Below are 22,020 nucleotides of genomic sequence, written 5' to 3'. Positions count from 1 at the left end.
CACTTCTTCAGATACAAGAGCCAAGATGATGTTCTGTTAATACTTTGAGTATCCATGCTCTCCTTTTTATATTCAAAGTATGGTGGTCCAGTCCATTGGGTGTGTATCTGCCAACCTACAATCAAAATCAGACATCACAAGGAGGTCATTTTGGGTGGATCAATGAGATTGTTATTGAGTTGTTGCAAGAATTTAATTGGCGAGGAGGAGAACTACGTACAACACACTGAACTCATTGGATATAAATGTAAAAATGTTTTAGAGATTACTAATTTGATCTTCAACAAAAGAACAGGCGGACAAACTCTGGAAGTTTACCTTGATAGCTAAAACAACTCACTATGAAAAGAAAGAGACAGTGACAAGTCATGATTTCATATGAACTGGAAAGTGGAATATTGTAAAAATGATTTGCAGTGGTACCTCTAGTTACGAACTTCATTCGTTCCGGAGGTCTGTTCTTAACCTGAAACTGTTCTTAACTAGAGGTCTGCTTTTGCTAACGGGGCAGTTTCCGTTCTCGTCCTGGGGCAAAGTTCTCAACTCGTTCTCGTCCTGGGGCAAAGTTCCGTTCTCGTCCTGGGGCAAAGTTCTCAACTCGAGGTAACTCTTCCAGATTAGCGGAGTTTGTAACCTGTAGCGTTTGTAACCTGTGGCATTTGTAACTCAAGGTACCACTGTACTATATCTAAATGTACAATCTTGCTTTGCAAGGTTTTGAAAAGTTGCTTTTATGGGTATAAACTTTACTGCTGGACACAGCACTGTAATAAATGCTTCTTTATTAGGCCCCTGTGGAAGTGGCAATGTCACTTTCAAATATCAAGGCGGAGGGGCGTCAGCAGCCACATATAAGCATTGCTCAGCCTCTAGTCTTAGCTAAAACATCAGCATCACATGTTTCCCACTATGTAAGAGGGATAAGTAGGGCCTTACTTGCTTCCCCCACTCCCTTCTTGTGTCCACGCTAAAGGGCAATCGAGGAGTCTGTCCAATGCAGAGAAGCTCCCCACATTGGCTTGCCATACCTAGTGGAAGCTCCACCTCCAATACGCAGAGGATGGCAAGAGGGACACACTGGACGTGCACAACCCCCCTCTCCCCCCTCACATGAATGAGCTGAATACTTGGATGGGCTTCTGAGCACTGAAAATTCTGAAGCTTCCCCAGAGAAGGTCAGAGGATGCTGGAGGAGATTCGAGGCAGAGAAATTGGGGCTCTGGCTGCCTTTCTCTATGTTTGGTGAGGTGGAGCCACAGCCTTGAATCTGTCTGACACAGATTCACTTCCTCAAATAGCCAAGCTAGCTCCCTAGTGAGGTGATGACGCTCTAAGTATGTATGGGCCATTCTGGTAAGAAAGGAAGTGGCTCTGTGCCAGACAGATTCCAAGGCGGTGGCTATGGAAGAAGCAGGGTGTTAGGATGTTAATTCTGTGAACCCCTCCATCGTAGGCTCAGGTTGTATATATGTGCAAATAAACCATGTATCATAAAGACACCACAGTCTACGTTGTCCTTTATTTCAAAGGAAACATGAAACCTGGGTAAGTGCCAGAACTCCTGGAATCTCGCACTCCTCGTGGGTTGGGATGCTGTGCAAGAAAATTATCTTTCCTTTAAGAGCTAAATGTCTGTAATCTACAGAAATGCTTGTATTGAGAGGAACTAAAGTATCAAAACAGAGTCATTATGTACTGTCTGGCTGTAAGTTTTGGATTGTTTTTCCTGTGAACGTACATTCCTGTCTCTTTTTTTTTATTGTCCCTAGAGATTCAGAGATGGGAGAAATAAGAACAATTAGCACGTCGTTATCTTCTTGGCAAGCTTTCACGATTACAGTCTGAGAAAATTGCAGCACTCTGCTCCTTTTCCCTCCTTCTACTATTTGATGCAAATGGCAGGCTGCCAAGTCAGTAACTTGTTCCTGTATGTGAGCAATGCAGCCGTTTTGTGATAACACCACACACACATTTGATCCGCTTCCTTTCTTACTCAAACTTGACATTTTTGAATTAACAAAATAACAAACAAAAAAAAATTCAGGGGGAAGATGCGACTAGCCACCACTGGCCTCTAACAATCAAGTGAGTCACCAAACACCTCTTAAAACACTGGATTTTTATGGAGGTTGGCCAACCCTTACCCACAGTAAAATATTTGAAGCATACTAATTGTGCTGTGCTATTCCTTTGGAATGGTTGGCACAGTGACTCTATTTCCAGCTGACAATTGAACACTGACAGTCTCCACAGTGGGAAGTGAGCTCAACCTCTGAGTATCCAGCTGCCTCTGGTAGAGAAAATGTGGTAGCCGGGGAGGTCCATTGTATGGGTGTGGTGCTGCTAAAATAAGAAGGTGCCAAGGGGTGATTTGAGGACATTAGAACAACAAGGCAATATTTTTTTTGTTAATACAGCACAGAGAAAACAAAGTTTCAGTGAGCTAATAGTAAAGGTTATGCTCCCAAGGTACAGTTTTCCTTTTGATCAAAGCAGTTCCATTGTGCCATGTCCCACAGCTGCCCTGAGATCCTTAGCCAGCTCAAATTACAGCCAATGATATACAGTAGTACCTCGGGTTAAGTACTTAATTCGTTCCGGAGGTCCGTTCTTAACCTGAAACTGTTCTTAACCTGAGGTACCACTTTAGCTAATGTGGCCTCCTGCTGCTGCTGCGCCGCCGGAGCACGATTTCTGTTCTCATCCTGAAGCAAAGTTCTTAACCCGATGTACTATTTCTGGGTTAGCGGAGTCTGTAACCTGAAGCGTACGTAACCTGAAGCGTACATAACCTGAGTTACCACTGTATCCTGAACTAGGAGCATGAGCTGTTATCAGGGGTCCAAAATTTGTATCTGGTTTTGCCAGTCAGCCATAATTTGTAATTACCTCTTCTCTCTCTCTTAAGTCTTCTGGCATACGCATAGGACTCAAGAGAAGAGGGAGGAAAAGATCTGCCTCCCACCAGGACTTTTGGGTGGTTGGAAGGAGAGAAAACTTTCCACCACCATTGAGTGCCTTCAAAGCATGGGATGCAGTACCAGTACAATGTTTACTCACTGGGCTTTGAAGGCAGGTTCTCCTGCTGCTTCCAAGTGCCTGTAAATCTCAACATGGAGAAGGATGCAGAAGGGTTGTGTGTGTTCTTCTCCCACCGACCACAAACCAAGGGAACCCTTCTTCTTACAATAGGTCGAGAACTTGGGTGAAGGAAGGGGCCCCTCGTGTCATGCTGGGATTGTGTAGGCTGCTTCTAAGAACACAGGTGTCAAACTCTTCCACACCTGTGGAACTCTATTAGTGACTTGAGTAAGAGAGACAGCACACATAATATTTTCATGGGGATGCTATCAGAAATGGCCTTCCTCTTTCCATTGGTAAAACCCCAGCCATTGTAACTGCAAGTATGTGTAAAGTCTCCATGCCTCATTCCCTGTGGCTGCTGATATCGGACAGCAGGAACATGGAGCCTCACAACACAATTGGAAGAAGCCATATACGGTAATAAGCACTTGTAAAAAATTGTGGCTGAGATAGGAATGCTTATTGGGGAAGCCATTTTTCCACAGCAACCTTGTGCTGTGGCAGGGATAGGAAACCACAGGAAACTGTGACAAAGTCTCTTTCTTGCCTGGATAGCAAACGGAGAGGTCTGCACATATAAACCTCTCACTTTTATGTGGCAATAATATAACCTACTTTACAAATGAGGAGCTGCATCCTGTGTTCCAAATACTGTTGCCTCTGGTCCTACCCACTTTTGCCTGTGTCCCCACTAATCACTGGCATGTAGCCCTCAGAAAGTTCCCTATGAAGGAATGTGGCCTTTGGACTGAGAGAAGTTGCTCAGACTCAGTGCTATTTTTCTAGAAAAAGAGGTGCCAGAACTCACCCTGAATGCTTCCTTTGTTCTCTTTAGAATGGCAATACACCCATCTGAGTGGTGTCGGAACCCACCTGAGAGGTGCTGGAATTGAGTTCCGGTGATTTCCAGCTGAAAAAAATGCCCTGCCCAGACCTGTGCTATGTGATCTGCCCCATACTCAGGAGAGACTAATTGGAAAGGATAAGAACAGAACCTTATCTTTGATCTCTGGCCAGATTTTTTCACCAAATCTGCTCTTTTCTTAAAGATCCTAATTACTTACCGTATTTTTGCCCTATAGGACACACTTTTTCCCCTCCAAAAATGAAGGGGAAATGTGTGTGTGTCCTATGGGGCGAATGCAGGCTTTCGCTGAAGCCTGGAGAGCGAGAGGGGTCGGTGCGCATCGACCCCTCTCGCTCTCCAGGCTTCAGGAAGCTATCCGCAGCAACTTCCCACAGGGCTCCCTAGACTTGCAGAAGCAGCGCGCCCCAGGCTTTGGGCAGATATCCGCAAGCCTGGGGAGCTCCCGCCGGGCTCCCAAGGCTTGTGGATAGCAGCCTGTTCTGGGGGCTGGGGTCGGGGGAAGCTTGGTCTTCCACCGCCCCAGCCCCGCGCCTGGGGGGGAAATATTTTTTTTTCTTTATTTCCCCCCCCCAAAAAAAACTAGGTGCGCCCTATGGGGCGAAAAATACAGTATATATAGTTACAAGTGGGAACTTGTAAACAAAATTTTGCTCTGTATCCCTACCCCTAGCTGACAGCCTCCAGCCAACATTTAGCAAGGTAAGGATTTTCCTCAAGTTACTAACGTGGAATCTTTAAATGTGTCTTTTAATATTGTAGGATGTTAATAATCTAAACACAATAATACTGGGATATAGTCACCGTGGTAATAAACTAGCAGTTAATGGCACAAATTTGTGCCATGGAAACAGGAGGGAGCCAAAAGGAAACTATGCACAAGGCTATAATCCTAAACATATCATCTAGCGTCAACTCTTTGAGGAGTACCAAACCTTTCCGTTCCCTCTAGACAACATTGTAGTCTATATGACTCCAGGTTTATCACCACCTACCACAGACTGTCTTTATTGCACTTTTCATTTCAGAGTATCACAGGATAAGCAAACCATCAGATTAAAAACAAAGTTGACTTCATGGCCTAGCTCCAAAGCCATCCAATGTTTAATGCTAACTTCAGTTTGCAGCTAACTTTACAGTTTAAAATACATGGGGGGGGGAGCGAAATCTGGAATATATACATTTTGATGGATCTTGTTATACACTGAATTTGTGGGAGCTGTCAGAAACTTCCCTTCAGAAATCTCCAAGCACAGCCAAAAATATGAAGTGCCAACCACATTCAGTTCTTGGGTAAACAGACTCGGGGTATGAACTTTTCTCCTGAGCCTCAAGAAAGCATATCTCCTCCAAAAGAGAACTTGTTCCTAATGTTTGTCCATATTTTCGCTGAAGTGAATTACTGCTCCCCTTCTATTTGTTTCAAGGATAGATTCCTATACTAGAACCAGAACTTTCTATCGCTAGAAGCAGAATCCTTAGCTAGCTGGTCCAACTCAAAAGTCATAGACATTTCAAACTCAGCCCATGTCCCATTGCCTTTTACAGGACATTCGGGGCCTAATTGGATCCCAGCCAGTTATTGTCAGGTTACAGTCAAGCTCTGGGGCAGCCTTGAGGTCTGGAGGAGTAGTAGCTTTTAAAATATATATATATTCCTTTATTGAATTTTTTAAGGTGTAATATTTTACCCTCTTTGGTCAAAAAATCATGTATGCCTTTATAGGGGGGAAAGGCTTCCAAAACAGCTCTAATACTGTAAAATATTGTAATGAGATTGGGGTTAGAATAAATGTGTGTTTGAGGTCCCACCCAACCTTTTGAGTCTGGCTCCCGAAGCTCAAACAGGGTGATCAAGATAAAAAAAAATTCCTTCCAGTAGCACCTTAGAGACCAACTAAGTTTATTATTGGTATGAGCTTTCGTGTGCATGCACACTTCTGGCACAATCCCTTTTGTTAGGAGAATGGGCCTTTGCATAATGAAAGAGATGAGCAAGTACAGAGAAACTGTTGCTGCAGAAGCTAGAGTTCTTTCTGGAAGCGGACACGTCTTTCTTCTCCCCACCCATGCCCTGGCTAAGGGTGATATGATCTGGTTTTCCATGCATGAAAGAGATCAAAAAAATGGAACTCTGTCCAAAAGAAAGCCAGAGGCTTGACTTGCTCCGTGTGGGGAACCCAAGCTATAGAATTGGTGGCACCTAGAAACCTAATGGGGAACAAGAGTGTTAATGCTATGAGCCTTCCATCTCTTGCTCAACCCGTATCTATGTGTGGATAAACTGTGCATCCCAGAAACATCACCTGACTCCAGTGACTTTCATTCCAAGGAATCCAAACCCAAGGTGCATGTTGAAAACCCTGAAATCTCTTGCCACTCATAGATTGGAGTGTACATAACAATACCATGCAAAATGGTGCTGGGAAGAGAAGTGGTTCTTCATGGTTCTCCTCATCTGCTGATGGTCTCCGCAAAGAAAGATGCAGCAACCTTCTCATAATATGCTGTGCTCTTGCATTTCCCTGTCCTGGAGTTATAACTAACTCACCCTCTACCTCTAAAGACACTGGTGGTTTCTCTCATCTATGGCTCAGAGACACAAAGTGTGTAATCCCCAAACACTTTACTGAGAAACAAATATTTCTTTGGGGCATGTCCAAATAAGTCCCACACACGACGGGACTTACTTCCAAATAATATATTTAGGATTCAGATATGTTTACAAAAAGATCCCTTTACTGTGAACCCAGACACTGATCTCAATAAACCCCTGGTGGCCCAATCTGCAGCCAATGTTGGAGAAGTGAAGGTGTTGCAAAAACAACGGTGCCTCCATCTCCATCTCCAGAAAGCAAACATGTGCTCCTGGGACTATCCTATTTGTTTTTCAACATTTCAAGTCATGCTTCGCAAACCTCAAATCAAAGAAGAACCTTGCCTACTTCTGTATAGTTAGAATATACTGACCACAGCAGCTGGCTTTCCCTCGCATGTGTGCAGCTGAGGAAAAAGTGATGAGCGGGTGGGGGGCTGGAATCAAACCTCTTCCCTTCATCCATCCATCCTTACTTGCTTCCCCAAAGCCTTGTCTTTTTACATAATTGATCAGGTTTATTTGAATTAGTGTGTTTGCACAGCTTTGGCAAGCAAACATATATTTTTAATGCTCGTCTCAGGCTGGAAGGAACCGTTTATTTTAAGAATTCAACAGCCACAAAGCCCCTTGAGATGCACTACATCCTACAGCTGTGGTATGTGCTCTGCTAAGCCTTAAGCCATATACTGTGTGCTGCAGGCTCCCTCGGAGGAAACAGCAATGTAAACCATCTTACAGAATCTTTTCCTACCAAGACTGAAGGCCCAGTGTCCACAGACATGGCCCCAGCGATTCCTGTAATTGGAAAAATTGCTACTGCTTGAAAGGATCAACAACAGGAAAAGGAATGAAATGAGTAGGTAATCCAAACACATGCCTCAGATTCCTCAGTTAATAATGTAATTGGCACTAATGTCCCTGACAATGCGCCCCTGTTCGTTACCTGCAGTGTTGCAGTCGAGCTGGTGCTGGGCTCCTTAAAACAACATTAAACTGTGCTGTAAAGTCCTGGAAATTCAGTGCCCACTAGTAACAACGCTGGGTTGTAATTCTCATATTTATTTTCTCATTCTTCACACATGGAGAAGAAATCCACTCTTGCCAGGTTTGCATTCAGTCTAATTTTCAGTGAACTTGGTGGAGAGCAGGAACACATAACCAACCCTATGAATGATGAACTCTGTGAATGCCACCAAGGCTCCACCATCTACCTCTCTCTCACGCACACAGGGAAGCAGGTGGCTCTCTAGAGGGCAGTGGCGCTGCTCTGGCAGATCCTGGGTTTACCAGCATATTTGAAGGTTAGATGAGGTATTGATGCAGCAATAGGGCATCAGGTATGTTTCTGTATAAGAGAGTGGAGTGGCAGATATCTTTGAAGATTTATTTTCAGAAAACATCCTGGGCTAGTGTGATGTATCAATCAATCAACCAATCAAATCTTTATTACAGTCAAAGACCAGCTTAAGTAAAGTGGGGTACAATCATTTAGAATCTGTAAGAGCCAGTGTGGTGTAGTGGTTAAGAGCAGTGGACTCGTAATCTGGTGAACTGGGTTCGCGTCTCCGCTCCTCCACATGCAGCTGCTGGGTGACCTTGGGCCAGTCACACTTCTCTGAAGTCTCTCAGCCCCACTCACCTCACAGAGTGTTTGTTGTGGGGGAGGAAGGGAAAGGAGAATGTTAGCCACTTTGAGACTCCTTAGGATAGTGATAAAGCAGGATATCAAATCCAAACTCCTCCTCCTCCTCCTCCTCCTCTTCTTAGAATCATAGAGTTGGAAGAGACCACAAGGGCCATCGAGTCCAACCCCCTGCCAAGCAGGAAACACCATCAGAGCACTCCTGACATATGGTTGTCAAGCCTCTGCTTAAAGACCTCCAAAGTAGGAGACTCCACCACACTCCTTGGCAGAAAATTCCACTGTCAAACAGCTCTTACTGTCAGGAAGTTCTTCCTAATGTTTAGGTGGAATCTTCTTTCTTGTAGTTTGGATCCACTGCTCCGTGTCCGCTTCTCTGGAGCAGCAGAAAACAACCTTTCTCCCTCCTCTATGTGACATCCTTTTATATATTTGAACATGGCTATCATATCACCCCTTAACCTCCTCTTCTCCAGGCTAAACATGCCCAGCTCCCTTAGCCGTTCCTCATAAGGCATCATTTCCAGGCCTTTGACCATTTTGGTTGCCCTCCTCTGGACACGTTCCAGTTTGTCAGTGTCCTTCTTGAACTGTGGTGCCCAGAACTGGACACAGTACTCCAGGTGAGCTCTGACCAGAGCAGAATACAGTGGCACTATTACTTCCCTTGATCTAGATGCTGTACTCCTATTGATGCAGCCCAGAATTGCATTGGCTTTTTTAGCTGCTGCATCACACTGTTGGCTCATGTCAAGTTTGTGGTCAACCAAGACTCCTAAAGACTTCTTCTAAAACGTTTTGGAAATCTTAAAAGTATTAAAGCAGAAGGTATACCTAAAAGACTATAAGAATCTAAAAGAAACTAAAATAATCTAAAAGAAACTAAAATAATATAAAAGAAACTAAAAGAATCTAAAAGAAGGGTTAGGAACATTAAACGGATATAGAAGAGCATAAAAGGTTAGTATATAAAAGACTACAACCATCAGTTCAGAGAGCACTCTGATGTGAGTGTTCATTAGATCTAGTTTGTGGCACAGGTCATCCTCTGAAAAAAATTGAATGCAGCTGTGCAGAATCTGGCAACACTGTGTGTTGCAGCAGGATTGGTATCTGACAGCAGCAGGGAGGTATAGAATTGTCCTGTGCGCCCTGGGTACTTTGGGAGTAGTGGGGAGATGAGGCTAATACAAATGTCTCTATAGTGTAGGCATTGGAGAAGCACATGCTCTGTTGTTTCTATTTGTCCAGGGTCACAGGGGCATTGTCCCTCTGAGTAAGCAATCTTCCTGTATCAGCCTTCAATGACAGCCGGAGGGAGGGCATGACATTGTGCCAGGGTCACAGGCAAGTGTGATGTAAAAGTCATGCGATTCCATTTTTCAAGCACGACTTGACTGCATGAACATTTCTTTTCTCTTGTGTTGCATTTGTTGCTTTTTCCTCCAAACAGATTTTTATTGGGAGGGGGGGTGTTTCGCCTGCTCCCTCCACACAAATGTGCAGTTGAGCAGTTTTGCTGTTTTTATTGTACAATAGGTATTTTGCTAGGTTCAAAATAAGTCTATCGCTCTCTCTGCCTCTTAGTCAAATGAACCCAGAAAACCTTCACTGTAAGGAATTTTATTTCATTTTCTGGGTTCAAAAGATCCATGCTTCGAGCATTTCTGCACAACCTAAAGGTAGTCATCTGTTTTAAAAAATAAGTCAGAAAGGAGAATGTTAGCCGCTTTGAGACTCCTTCGGGTAGTGATAAAGCGGGATATCAAATCCAAACTCCTCCTCCTCTTATTATTATTATTATTTTAAAATGTCATGATGACCATGTTTGAATCGTGATTTTAAAAATTAGAGTTTTCACATCACTTTTTAATTGGATGCATTGTTGCATTGATTTATATTTATTTGGTGTTAAAGACAGACAAGATCTCATAACCACTTCATGGTTGTTACAGAATGCCTTGAATATTTTTCCATGCTTTTGAAGGGCACTATAGTACTGTGCCATGAGCTCTGTCTAGACATCCAAAATTCTAACAATATGCCAAAAGCCTTTTCATAATAAACTAATGCAGTTCATTGTAGATCCCCATCCTTTATTGGGCTCTGTATATTGTAAAATGAAACACTGCACAACATTTTCGTATCTTGGTGAGCGTAAGGAAGTGGTACCCAATCATTTCCCCCCATGAACCACATGAAAATTGCCAAGGGTCTTGGCAGACCACTTTATGATTTTTTTCTCTCTCTCTTCCTGTTGTAGCAGTTCTAATTTGCTGTGCTAGGTGCTGTATGATTCTTCATCATTATTGTGTCCCATCTTTTCCCTCCTTTTCTCCTCTTCTTGCTTTTGCAATAAACTGTTCTTTTAGTAACCTGCAGTGAATGCTATCTATCCGAGTATACAATACATTAAAAGCCTTTTGATACCATTTAACACTATAGGTTTTCACACCAAGAAACCTCTCCTCCTTTTCTCTGCAATCTGGCTCCTGAGAGGAAAAGTCTAGAATAAGTAACCTCCCAGGCATTGATCGTATCTGTTGTTTTCCACTGAAGCAAATGTATGTCAAATGACGAGGTTGCTGCCAAATTCTTGCTCTGTTTACCAGTCGCAGAAGGTCACTATGTCATGCTCCTCAAGTCTTTCAAAATAAGTTTGTTCTAAGTAGCCAAGTCGCAGATTGAGGAGTTTGTCTCTTTGTAATACAAGTGGTTTTACTTGTTTATAACAGAGTTTCTAGACAAATAGTTGCAACACACGGTAAAACTGATTCTGGCCTGCCCCACTTCAGGCTGCTAGTGGAGGAAAACACAGTACTGAACAGTAATATGCACCCAACCCCCCAAACCCCCCCCCCATATGAAGCATCTTCTTACACATAGAAAATTAGGAACCAGGGACAGGGGTTTTAGTTTAGTGTTTCCCCCTGGAAGTGCTAATATTCTATGTGTGGGGATTTTAGATTCTTTTCTTCATGGAGTATTTAATTTTGTGACACATGCAAAACCTCAACAATTCTGAAGTAGCAAAGGTCGCCATATGATGAACCTGGCCCTCCAGATGTTGCTGGACTCCCATCACCTCCAGCCAGCATGGCCAGTGGTTAGGGATGATGGGAGTCATAGGCTCATACAGATTTGTGTCACAATTTCTAGGCACAGATGGGGGGGTGTCCCTCAACTTTCCCCAGGAAAACCTGCTGTCTACCGCTGAATCTGAACAAATGGCAACCGAGTTTTCCATGGATTGACATTTATTCCTATTCAGTGGTAGACAGTGGGTTTTCCCACCGAAAGCTGTTGAACACAACAACACTCGGACCTGTGCCTGCAAATTACAGACCTGCGTCTACGGATCATAGGACAAACAGAAGTCTGGATGTAAATGAAGCTCTCCAGGTAAACAGCCTAAGAAAAGATGCAGCCTGAAATGCAGGCAATGATGCCTGAGAGACAGAGACCGAGTGTGCCATGTTTGTCAGCTCTAGTTTCTTTTATTTGTAGGATACTGAGCCTGTGCTGGACAGCACAAGACTTTATATGGATGTTTTGGATGTATAATTTGATGTTTTTGTTTTGTTTTGAAGAAAGTTCTGCGAATAAACTTTTGAATGAAGCTTAGGGACCTTGACAATGTTTTTTTTCCAAAGGGACTCCATTTTCATGCATTCAGTTGCTTCAGATTTTGCAATATTAATACAGTGGTACCCCAGGTTAAGTACTTAATTCGTTCCGGAGATCCATACTTAACCTGAAACTGTTCTTAACCTGAAGCACCACTTTAGCTAATGGGGCCTCCTGCTGCTGCTGCGCTGCAAGAGCACGATTTCTGTTCTCATCCTGAAGCAAAGTTCTTAACCTGAAGCACTATTTCTGGGTTAGCGGAGTCTGTAACCTGAAGCGTATGTAACCTGAGGTACCACTGTATCTGCAATACATACTACAGGTGTGCTTGCTACTATTTTCTGTCTCCATAGAATTATGTGTAAAGACTCCTAGCCACGGGGCTCTTCTCCTTATGGCATGTTTACATGGCAGGCTGAGTGACCCTTGGCTCTTTGGAAGCCATTTTGAAAATATCTGGATCAAGATGGGAGCAAATGTAGAAGCCACAAGAACCATTAAGGTACAGTTATGTGAAAAGGCTATTCAAGTAAAAATTGGCCAAGGAGAGGAGACATCATGGGTTATAAATGCTTTTAAATAAAATAAACTGTGCATTATTTAAAAACTAGACACTCTTTGCAATGGTAACCAAAGTTGTAAGCTTCTTAATGTAAAAAGTGATTGCTTTCTGCCTCCATGGGTCTTTATCACTCACAGTAGTGTTTTTCTACCAGGAAATGACTTTTAAATACTCATTTTGTTAAAAGATCCGTTCCATCATGCAGAATGGATTTATTATACAGATATTATAAATTAGCAAAAGAGAAAAGTTGTGGTTTTTTTGAAGGCTGGATTTTACATGGATTCTGGTGTTGTTGTTGAGAAAAAGGATTGCTGAAAGCATATATCTAAGCAGAAAAATAGGGTCCCCTTTGAACCACCCCTTTGCAGAAGAATCTGCAAAGAAAAGGAAGTTCATAGATATGGTTGTTGTTTTTTACAATGTCATTTGTAGTGCAATAACAATGTATGACATTGAGAAATAAGTTGCTCTTCCCCCATCATTATGTCTGCGCTTGGGCAGGTTTCCTGGATATGTTGTGAATGATCCATATCCCTAATATTATTTTTTAATGATTTCCTGCTTCAGAGCAGTGCAGTTAAAGATCTTCAGAGCGATGAAAACTGGAAAATGTACCCTATGTTGCTTTTATGGTTTTGTGGGAACTTTTTGTGGTTAGCATCTCACAGATATACAAAAGTTCAGAACTGGCATTCCAAGGACATTGTTCCAGAAGATATACTGCAAGACAAGTATCATTTAATAATTACTTCCAAATTTAGAGAGATTTTTTCCCTATTTTTCAATAAAGCATTCCTTCATCTTTCAAGCAATCTCTCATGAAAAAGCCATCATTTAACTATAGACCACCTTCACTTTTGCTGGGGGGGATGATTTATTGCTTTGATGCAACAGTTTCAGAACTTCTTGAATATGAAGATCTTTGTAACTGACAGTTCCTTTATGTGGTGAGGGATCTGCACATTGGATCTGACCTTGAAGAAGAAGAAGAAGAAGAAGAAGAAGAAGAAGAAGAAGAAGAAGAAGAAGAATTTATACCCCGCCCATCTGGCTGGGTTTCCCCACCACTCTGGGCGGCTTCCAACAAAATATTAAAAATACAATAAAACATCCCAAGTGCAGTTCAAATCTGGAATACATTGTATGAACTTCTCTAGATCCAACTGGAGATGCTTCTGTACAGGGTGTATGAAAAGTAATCATACACCTACAGTCCATACATTGTCCATAGGTGTATAGTTACTTTTTGAACACCCTGTATGTTCCTAAGCAACCAAAATAGCAAAAGATGAATGACTGTGATGATAATAAAAAGGTAAAGGTACCCCTGACCATTAGGTCCAGTTGCGGACGACTCTGGGGTTGCAAGCTCATCTCACTTTATCGGCCAAGGGAGCCAGAGTTTGTCAGGTGGCCAGCATGACTAAGCTGCTTCTGGCAAACTAGAGCAGCGCACGGAAACACCGTTTACCTTCCCGCTGCAGTGGTACCTATTTATCTACTTGCATTTTGGCGTGCATTCGAACTGCTAGGTTGGCAGGAGCTGGGACCGAACAACAGGAGCTCACCTCGTCGCGGGGATTCGAACCGCCGACCTTCTGATCGGCAAGTCCTAGGCTCTGTGGTTTAGACCACAGTACCACCCGATAATACATGGTGTTAAAATTCAATGGTGTTAATTCTCAAAGTTCCTAATGAAGTATATATGGTTGGTTTGACATGATCTTGTACTTTATTAGTCTAATACACAATAAGATAGCTCCACTTTTCAATAAACTTGTCATTAATTTGTCTTCCTTTTCTTGTTCTAACCAGTCAATTTTACCCCAAACCTTAACTGCCATAAAATCAAAGAACTGTACAGCTGGAAGGTATTCTGAGGGTCATCCAGTCCAACGCCCTGCAATGCAGAAATCTCCACTACATCATACATGATGGCTGGCCACCCAACCTCTGTTAAAAACCTCCAAAGAAAGAGAGTCCACCGCCACTCGTCCATATTCAGAGTGTTAATTTCCCCTCCTCCACCACCCCAGTTTTACTGTAACCATTTTATAACTGCTAATTTTGGAACATCCCTCCTTGTCTTTCAGAATATATTTTTTGTTTGGGGGGGCTGGATCTGTTCATCCACAGCAAACACAAAACGTTTGCCTTGAGAAATAATAGATTGACACTAAGCTACAAAAAGTCAGTAATGACATTTCCAGTTTGCAGAGCTAAAGGAAAACTTGTTACCACATCCATATGGTCTGTGTATTTGTAGTTACTGTGCTATCATGGAAGGTTTATAATAAATCATGATTAACTGCAATTACAGTACTATAGTAAGAATGAGTACAGATGTTGCAGCAGTTTTGACACTTGCCAACATTTTATTTAAGAATAACAAACTATATATACAGAATAATCTTTTAATGACTCATACTTTTGGAGCAAGTGGTGTTTTCTCCAGTGGTTCAGCAAGAAAAGTATGTCAAACAATGCATTTTTAGATAATCATAGTGAGGAAATGCAAAACTGGAAACAGTGATTACATGGGGGCTACAAAACTTTAGAGGTCAGGTTTGGGGTGGGTGAACCAAGCAGCCATGATTTGGTCTGCCTGGTTAACTCCTGAACCAACCCACTCAGGCAAGGAGTAGTTCCACACATTGGTTACTATGCCATCGTCCATTAAGCAACTTTATACACTGGAAAATGAGCAAGCTTATAAATAAACTGAGAAATCCATGCTAGCTTTCTGCAATTTGTAAATGCAGAAAAATAGACATAATCATATCTGATACTGCACACACCAAGACTGTTTCCTGTGCAGATGTTAGACGTAGGGTAGAAATTGTGCACGTTGCAAGGATTTCCCAGCCTTTTCCTGTTCATTTTAAGGATATTCAGATAACCAAATTGCAAATATCTCCTAATACACACATTTTTGCAAACCAATTTCCCCTAATTCAACTCTTCCTCCCTCGTGTTATTTTCGGTAATTTATGCATTGAGAAGTGTGACTTTTGAAGGATGGGTGTATTTTGGTTCATGTATTGTTTCAGAAATTCAGAACAAGGTGGGAACAACCATGCAATGGCTTGAAACTACAAGTGGCAGCTAAAGGAAGAAAAAGAAGGATCACAATATAGGTGCAGTCCCAACTGCAGGCAAAATTTTGTGCTTTTTGAATTTGGCACTTTTTCTGTCACCTTGCAGAGCAACAAACGAAAGAATCAAGCCTTGGATGCAAAGGAGCCATTCAAACTACAGGTGCAAAGGAAGACCAAGAAGCGCCACACTCTTTTTAAAAAAATGCATGAGATAGCAGAACTGGCTCAGCCCTGTGTTGCATCCATCTGTGGGAACAAAAACTGATAAAGTTGCAACAAGTCAGATATCTGCTGAAGACATTTCCCCGCTAAAATTGCTAGCTTTGTCCCTACATTATAAAACAAGAACAGGAAGTCTCATGAAAGGCTATGATTTAAGAAAAAAAAATCTACCTCTTTTACTCTTGTGGGTTATTATGATGTCATTTGAAGCTCTCAGTGTGTGGGTATAAATATAGCTCCTTAGTTTGAAACCTGCTATTTATTTTGTAAGTTAACATATTGATTTTTTAAAAAAACAAAACACCATGCGCACACAGTGTAACCTGGTAATTGTAAAACACCACAACATCTAGCATGGTGCTTATTGTAGCCAACACTGCAATTGCTTTTTGTTTTTAAGCAAAAGCACATAAAGGCAAAATCAGAGCACTGCTCCAGCATCCGTTCTCACAAGAAAGCCATCAACCAAAGCTAAGCAAAGCAAAGCAGTGTGTTAATTTGAAAGCACTATGCTTACAGGCCATGTTAGGCTATCAAAGCTATTTTTGTTCCACAGTTGTCCCAGACAAGGCTTCCTCAAACTCGGCCCTCTAGATGTTTTGGCCTACAACTCCCATGATCCCTAGCTAGCAGGACCAGTGGTCAGGGATGATGGGAATTGTAGTCTCAAAACATCTGGAGGGCTGAGTTTGAGGAAGCCTGTCCCAGACTGTGATGAAACGCACCCTGCCACATAAACACTTTGCTGCAATCTATAAATTGCTTCTCTTAAGCCATAAAACATCTGTTATTTGAAGCTGAGCAGCATTGATATGAAGTAGTGTTGGGGTCCTTTTTTATATATCAAGGGCCACTGACCCACACAATGTAGTGGGAATCAGTCGGGACCCATACACACAAATCCATGTCATTGTATGTTCTTAAAATTATAAATATTGAATGTACATAAAAATGTTGCGATGTCTAGGATAATAGTGTTGAGATGTTGAAACCTCCTAAAGCTCTGGCTACTCAGGATGCGATCCACCAAGTAAGAGGAACAATATTGTCACTATCCTTGCAGAGGCAGGCAGGTGAAGACAGGCACCTGCTCCATCTATCAGGCCTATTACCACCAGAGAAGGAAAAGCAGGTGAGGAGATGCCTCTGCTGGAAGGTGCTTGGGAAACCTGACAGGTGACTCTCCTCTTACTGACCCTACCTAGGGAGAGGACCTCTCTGGAACTGCCCAGGGGCCACCTCCAGCCTTTGGGACAGAGGCTTCTCACCCCGGATAAAACAGCTTAGCTGAATCATGATTAGAACTGAGGCTTTTAGAAGATACACAAGCCGGCATACGCCAGCTGCGAGAAGTCGGACATCGGCAGCACTGCCCACAAGCTGTTGCCTTAGTAAAATAACCATCATTTCATTAATTTCACGTGTTTCTGGTTGGTTATTTTGGGAAGCTGTGAAAACATAATGTTTCAGGACTGTTATTCCATTGATATTTGTTTTAACGTTTAGATTTTCCTGCTTAGTGGATTTTACTTGGAAAAATTCACTGAAAATCTTTTTCTTAATATTATTGCACTTTTTTTATAAAAAAGTGAAATGTAGAACTTCATGCTTTTTAAATCACACACACACCTTACTGTGGATAGTATGTTGTTCTTCCCAGCACCATGCAACATTACTTAAAATAGATGAACATATTGGACAGGGGTGCAGGGAAGAAAGTTGAGGTTCTTCAGCATAGCTGGTCAACCATTTCAAAATTAGACATATGTTGCTTTCCACTGCATGCCCTGCCATGTGTCAGAGTGTTCCCACCAGTAGTGGTCAGTGGGGTTGCACCCATACCCTTTTGAGACACTATCACCAGCCATAGGTCTGCATAGTACTGCCAATCCACTCCCTGCCAAAGTCCCTCCAGCAAGGGACTGGCCTCCACAGATTTCTCAGTCACCATTTATCAGCATTAGCATACCCTCCAACATATATCCCATGAAAATAGGAACGCCCTATTCCATAATGATAATTTTACTGTTTATACCTCACACATCTTACTGGGTTGCCCCACCCCAGCCACTCTAGGCAGCTTCCAACGTATATAAAAAAACATAATAAAACATTAAACATTTAAAAAAACACAACTTCCCTATACAGGATTGCCTTCAGACAGCTCAGGGGTCAGATAACTCCATACCCTCCAACATTTCTCCAATGAAAGTAGGGACATCCTTAGAAAAAGTGGGACATTCTGGGATCAAATCAGAAACCGGGGCAGCTTCTCTAAATCAGGGACATCTCTGCAAAATAGGAACACTTGGAGGGTCTGCATTAGCCATTTACTGCTTTCCATCCCAGCTAATGGGCTACCAGAGATTCCCATTGTTTTCTCAGCATACTACCCTCTGGATAAAACACACCTTAAAAGCACCTAACCTTCATTTTAAACAAGAAAAATTTATTCCTTGCATTTAAGCTGTGTGTTGATGCCACCTCCTGGCTAATATTGGTACGTATATTTTTTGTGTCTGTTCCTGTTGCACCTGCCTTTATCTATTTTTTCCTGGCAGTCTTGCAATCTCAGAAATACTTGGTGGTGTGGGGGAGTTATAATAAGGTTATTAGAAATAATAAGTGACTTCATCCATTAGAGTAACTGAAATGTAAGTAAGTATGAGACAACAACACTTGTCCTCTCTAGGCCATCAGAGTGCCTCCAAATAATGGATTTACAACAGATACAAAAATACGAACTTCATAGGGCATCAGACTATTATCTCTCAGATCTGATGCTGTCAGACTTTTATACTTAAACTTACACTTATACTCCTATTTCTATAACAAAGTTTAAAAGTCATATCACCACGATTACCTTAAAAAGAGCTTCAGAATGCACCTAGCCCAGCATCCTGCATAGAGGCCAGCCATTTTCTTCTTCTTCTTCTTTGGTGATCACTCGTAGCCGAGTAAGATTGTCTTTCATAAACACGGTTTTAACAATGAGTCATATGCTTTCGTAGTCTACAAAGCAGGGTTTGAAGAGCCAGGAGATTCCATACAACAATTGCGCCTAGTAACCAGTTATTGACAGACCCATGAATTTGACTAAGCTCCTCTAAGCCTATTGGAAACCACTACATCTTATGACAAAGAACCTAAGATGAACCTGGTGGATCAAACCAGTGCCCCCTCTAGTCCAACATCCTATTCTCACAGTGGTCAACAAGATGTCTGTGGGAAGACTGCAGGCAGGACATGAGCACGTCAGCAGTCTGCCCACCTGTGATTCCTAGAAACTAGTATCCATTAATTCGTCTAATCCTTCTTTAAAGCCATCCAAGTTGGTGGCTATCGCTACCTGTGGAGGCAAGAATTCTGCAAGTTAATTGTGCATTATATGATGACAGGCAAGCTGCTTTTGCCATCCTGCCAGCCCCAGAGGTTGCAAAAGACACATTAGCTTGGAATGGATTTATGCTTCAGACTGCTGCTCCTTTAGCCATTTATTGACACCCTCTAGAAACAAAACAGATGCCTGGAAGACCATTTCAGCCATCACTAGGCTTCTGACTGCTGGTGGGGTAATGCTTCATGTTATCTACTCAGTGCAGTAGGGTGAGGAAACTGTAGCCGTACAGATGCTGTTGGACTTCAGCTCCCATCAGTTCCAGCCAGCATAGCCACTAGCTAGGGATGATGGGAGCTATGGTCCAACAGCATCTGGTTACCATAAGTTCCCTATCCTGTAATTGAGGAAGGTGTGAACAAAACAATAAAACACTCTAGTGGACACTTCAATTTGAACAATGGGCCTATTTCTGAGTAGGCGTGCATGGCACTATAGTATAAATAATTTGCAAAGTCGAGTAAGTTCCTTATAGATGAAACTTTAATTGCCTATAACATTTAGGAACCAGCAGTCATGAAAGAACTAAATAATTTGTATGAAGGCGAGCTGATGCAAGCTAAGAAAACTGTGATATCAATAGGTACTTACTCAAAGAGAGGGAGCTAGAACCCACTTAGCCATGGAATAAACATTAGTTCAGCTACCACTGGCAGAACTTTCACAGCTGACAGGTGTGCCAGCAGCAGTGAATGGATCCACATTTCAACATTAGCCTTGTAAAGTTATATTTGGAAATGCAAGCTGCAATCGAGAGGAACATGCATATTCACTCAAAGAGCTGCTTCTCCATCTCCCCGATTCACATCTGGAGAGCCAGTGTGGTGTAGTGGTTAAGAGCAGTAGACTTGTAATCTGGGGAACCGGGTTCGTGTCTCTGCTTCTCCACATGCAGCTGCTGGGTGACCTTGGGCCAGTCACACTTCTCTGAAGTCTCTCAGCCCCACTCACCTCACAGAGTGTTTGTTGTGGGGGAGGAAGGGAAAGGAGAATGTTAGCCGCTTTGAGACTCCTTCAGGTAGTGATAAAGCGGGATATCAAATCCAACCTCTTCTTCTTCATCTGCATATTCATCACCAATGACTGCAACATAAAGTAATGCCTGCATGTGTGAAACAGCCATTAAGGATCAAACTCCACAAATAGAGCTTTCATATCCTTTCAGGTACAATGCTTTTTGCTTGATGACAGCTTGCCTGCAGTTGAGAAAGAAGGCTCTCCCCCGCCCCCGCTTGTTCCCTCCATGTATACATTAAATGCCAGAGTGGGGAGCTGCATCAAACCCACTGAGCCAATAACCGTTGTCTTCTTCTTCTTCTTCTTCTTCTTCTTCTTCTTCTTCTTCTTCTGCGATCACTCGAAGCCGAGTAAGATTGTCTTCCATAAACACGGTTTTAACAATGAGTCTGTAAGTGACTGTGGAGGCCAATTCTGGATCCACACATCCTTCCACAGTGGGGACATTGGTTTCCTGGTGGGAGTTGATCACGGTGTGGATTTGCCAAGCATGCCTTCCTCTTAGCACATTTCTCCCTTGCATCCTGAGTTCGAGTGTCTTTGAAGCCCATGACACCTTTGATAAAGGCTGTTCCCTGTTATTTTTCTTTGAAGTACTGTGGTGCTAACCAGAAATTTTAAAAGGAAAGGCAAAAACACCAGCCTGCAAATACCAGAGATCCCCTGCTCACGTTGAATTCCATATAGAAACACTGAATCTCCACATAGTAATGGCTTCTAACCAACAGGAAGGCATGGTGAAATGGATGCGATAAATAAGATCTCAGGACCATTGACTGAAGTCACATCCTTCCACAAGATCCCAAAACGGAACTGGAGAGCCCTGTGTTTTTCTTTAGATTCCTTATTTTATTTTTCTCTTGCTTTGATTGGCAAGCAAAAATAGTTTAGAATGATTTTTATTACTGAGGAAAAAAATATTATTTCATGAAGATTACATTGGAGATGTACTTCGTACCTCTAATAACATGTTATTCACTTACAAAAAAATATTCACTTACAAAAACATATTTATTCAGCTGTTCTTCTCGCTAAGCTACCACAGAGACACGTGCTCAACGGCAAGGAAAACACACAATGTCTGAGACACGTGACAAGTCAAGACAGGAAGGGAAATGCAGAAGTTTGGTGACTTCTGGGTTCAAAGGATATAACAAGGAGGCTTCTGTGTCTAAAGGAGTTCTAATGTCAGCTCTCGTTTCAGAATACAATTTGCATTGCAGGCTAGAGCAAACAAAGGAAGCACCAACAAGTGACAAACCCCTTCAAGATGGATATAGGTTCTTGGAGGAATCCACCCACTATTAGCAATTCCCAACAAACGGTAGGTCTGAAATAACTGCTAGTGCCACCTTATACATCTTTTAAAAAGCGGGATTGTATTGCCAAAAAGGAGGACAAAGGGAGATGCATATTTTATGCTGATGGTGATGGACATGCATACCTGCAAATTTTTAAATAATTGCTGTGATTTAAACAGCAAGACAATATATCTCGGTGCTGTTCCTAATGCAGGAAGTTTTATGGGAGCTGAAACCCATCACAAACAAGCCAAAGAATGGAGAAGACAAGTCTCTGGGCGGTCAGTTTCACTCTAGGTGCAAGGCAAAATCTTAACATTCGCTGCCCAAATTTGTGTGTCTGCACAAAACTGGCAATAGGCCTTCCTTCAAGTTGCTTTGCAAAAAGCTCTCAAGCTTTTTTGGGTGTGGGGGGGGAGGTGTTAAGGGCTGTGCTTGGTTGCAGTTCTTATTGGGTCTTTCTACCATCCTGCTTAATTACTGCACCTCAGAATGGCCTTCAGTTGCTCTATAGGTTCAAGAACTGGGACTTCTTAGCTCTCCATCTTTGCACTGACAGGAACAGCTTTGATTTTATTCCTCTTATTTTTCCCTCCCTCATAG

The sequence above is a fragment of the Podarcis bocagei genome (genome assembly GCF_964188305.1).
Source record: "Podarcis bocagei genome assembly, chromosome: 1".
Lineage (NCBI taxonomy): Eukaryota > Metazoa > Chordata > Lepidosauria > Squamata > Lacertidae > Podarcis > Podarcis bocagei.
The sequence above is the reverse complement of the archived record's forward strand: the minus strand, read 5'-3'. Positions refer to the sequence as shown.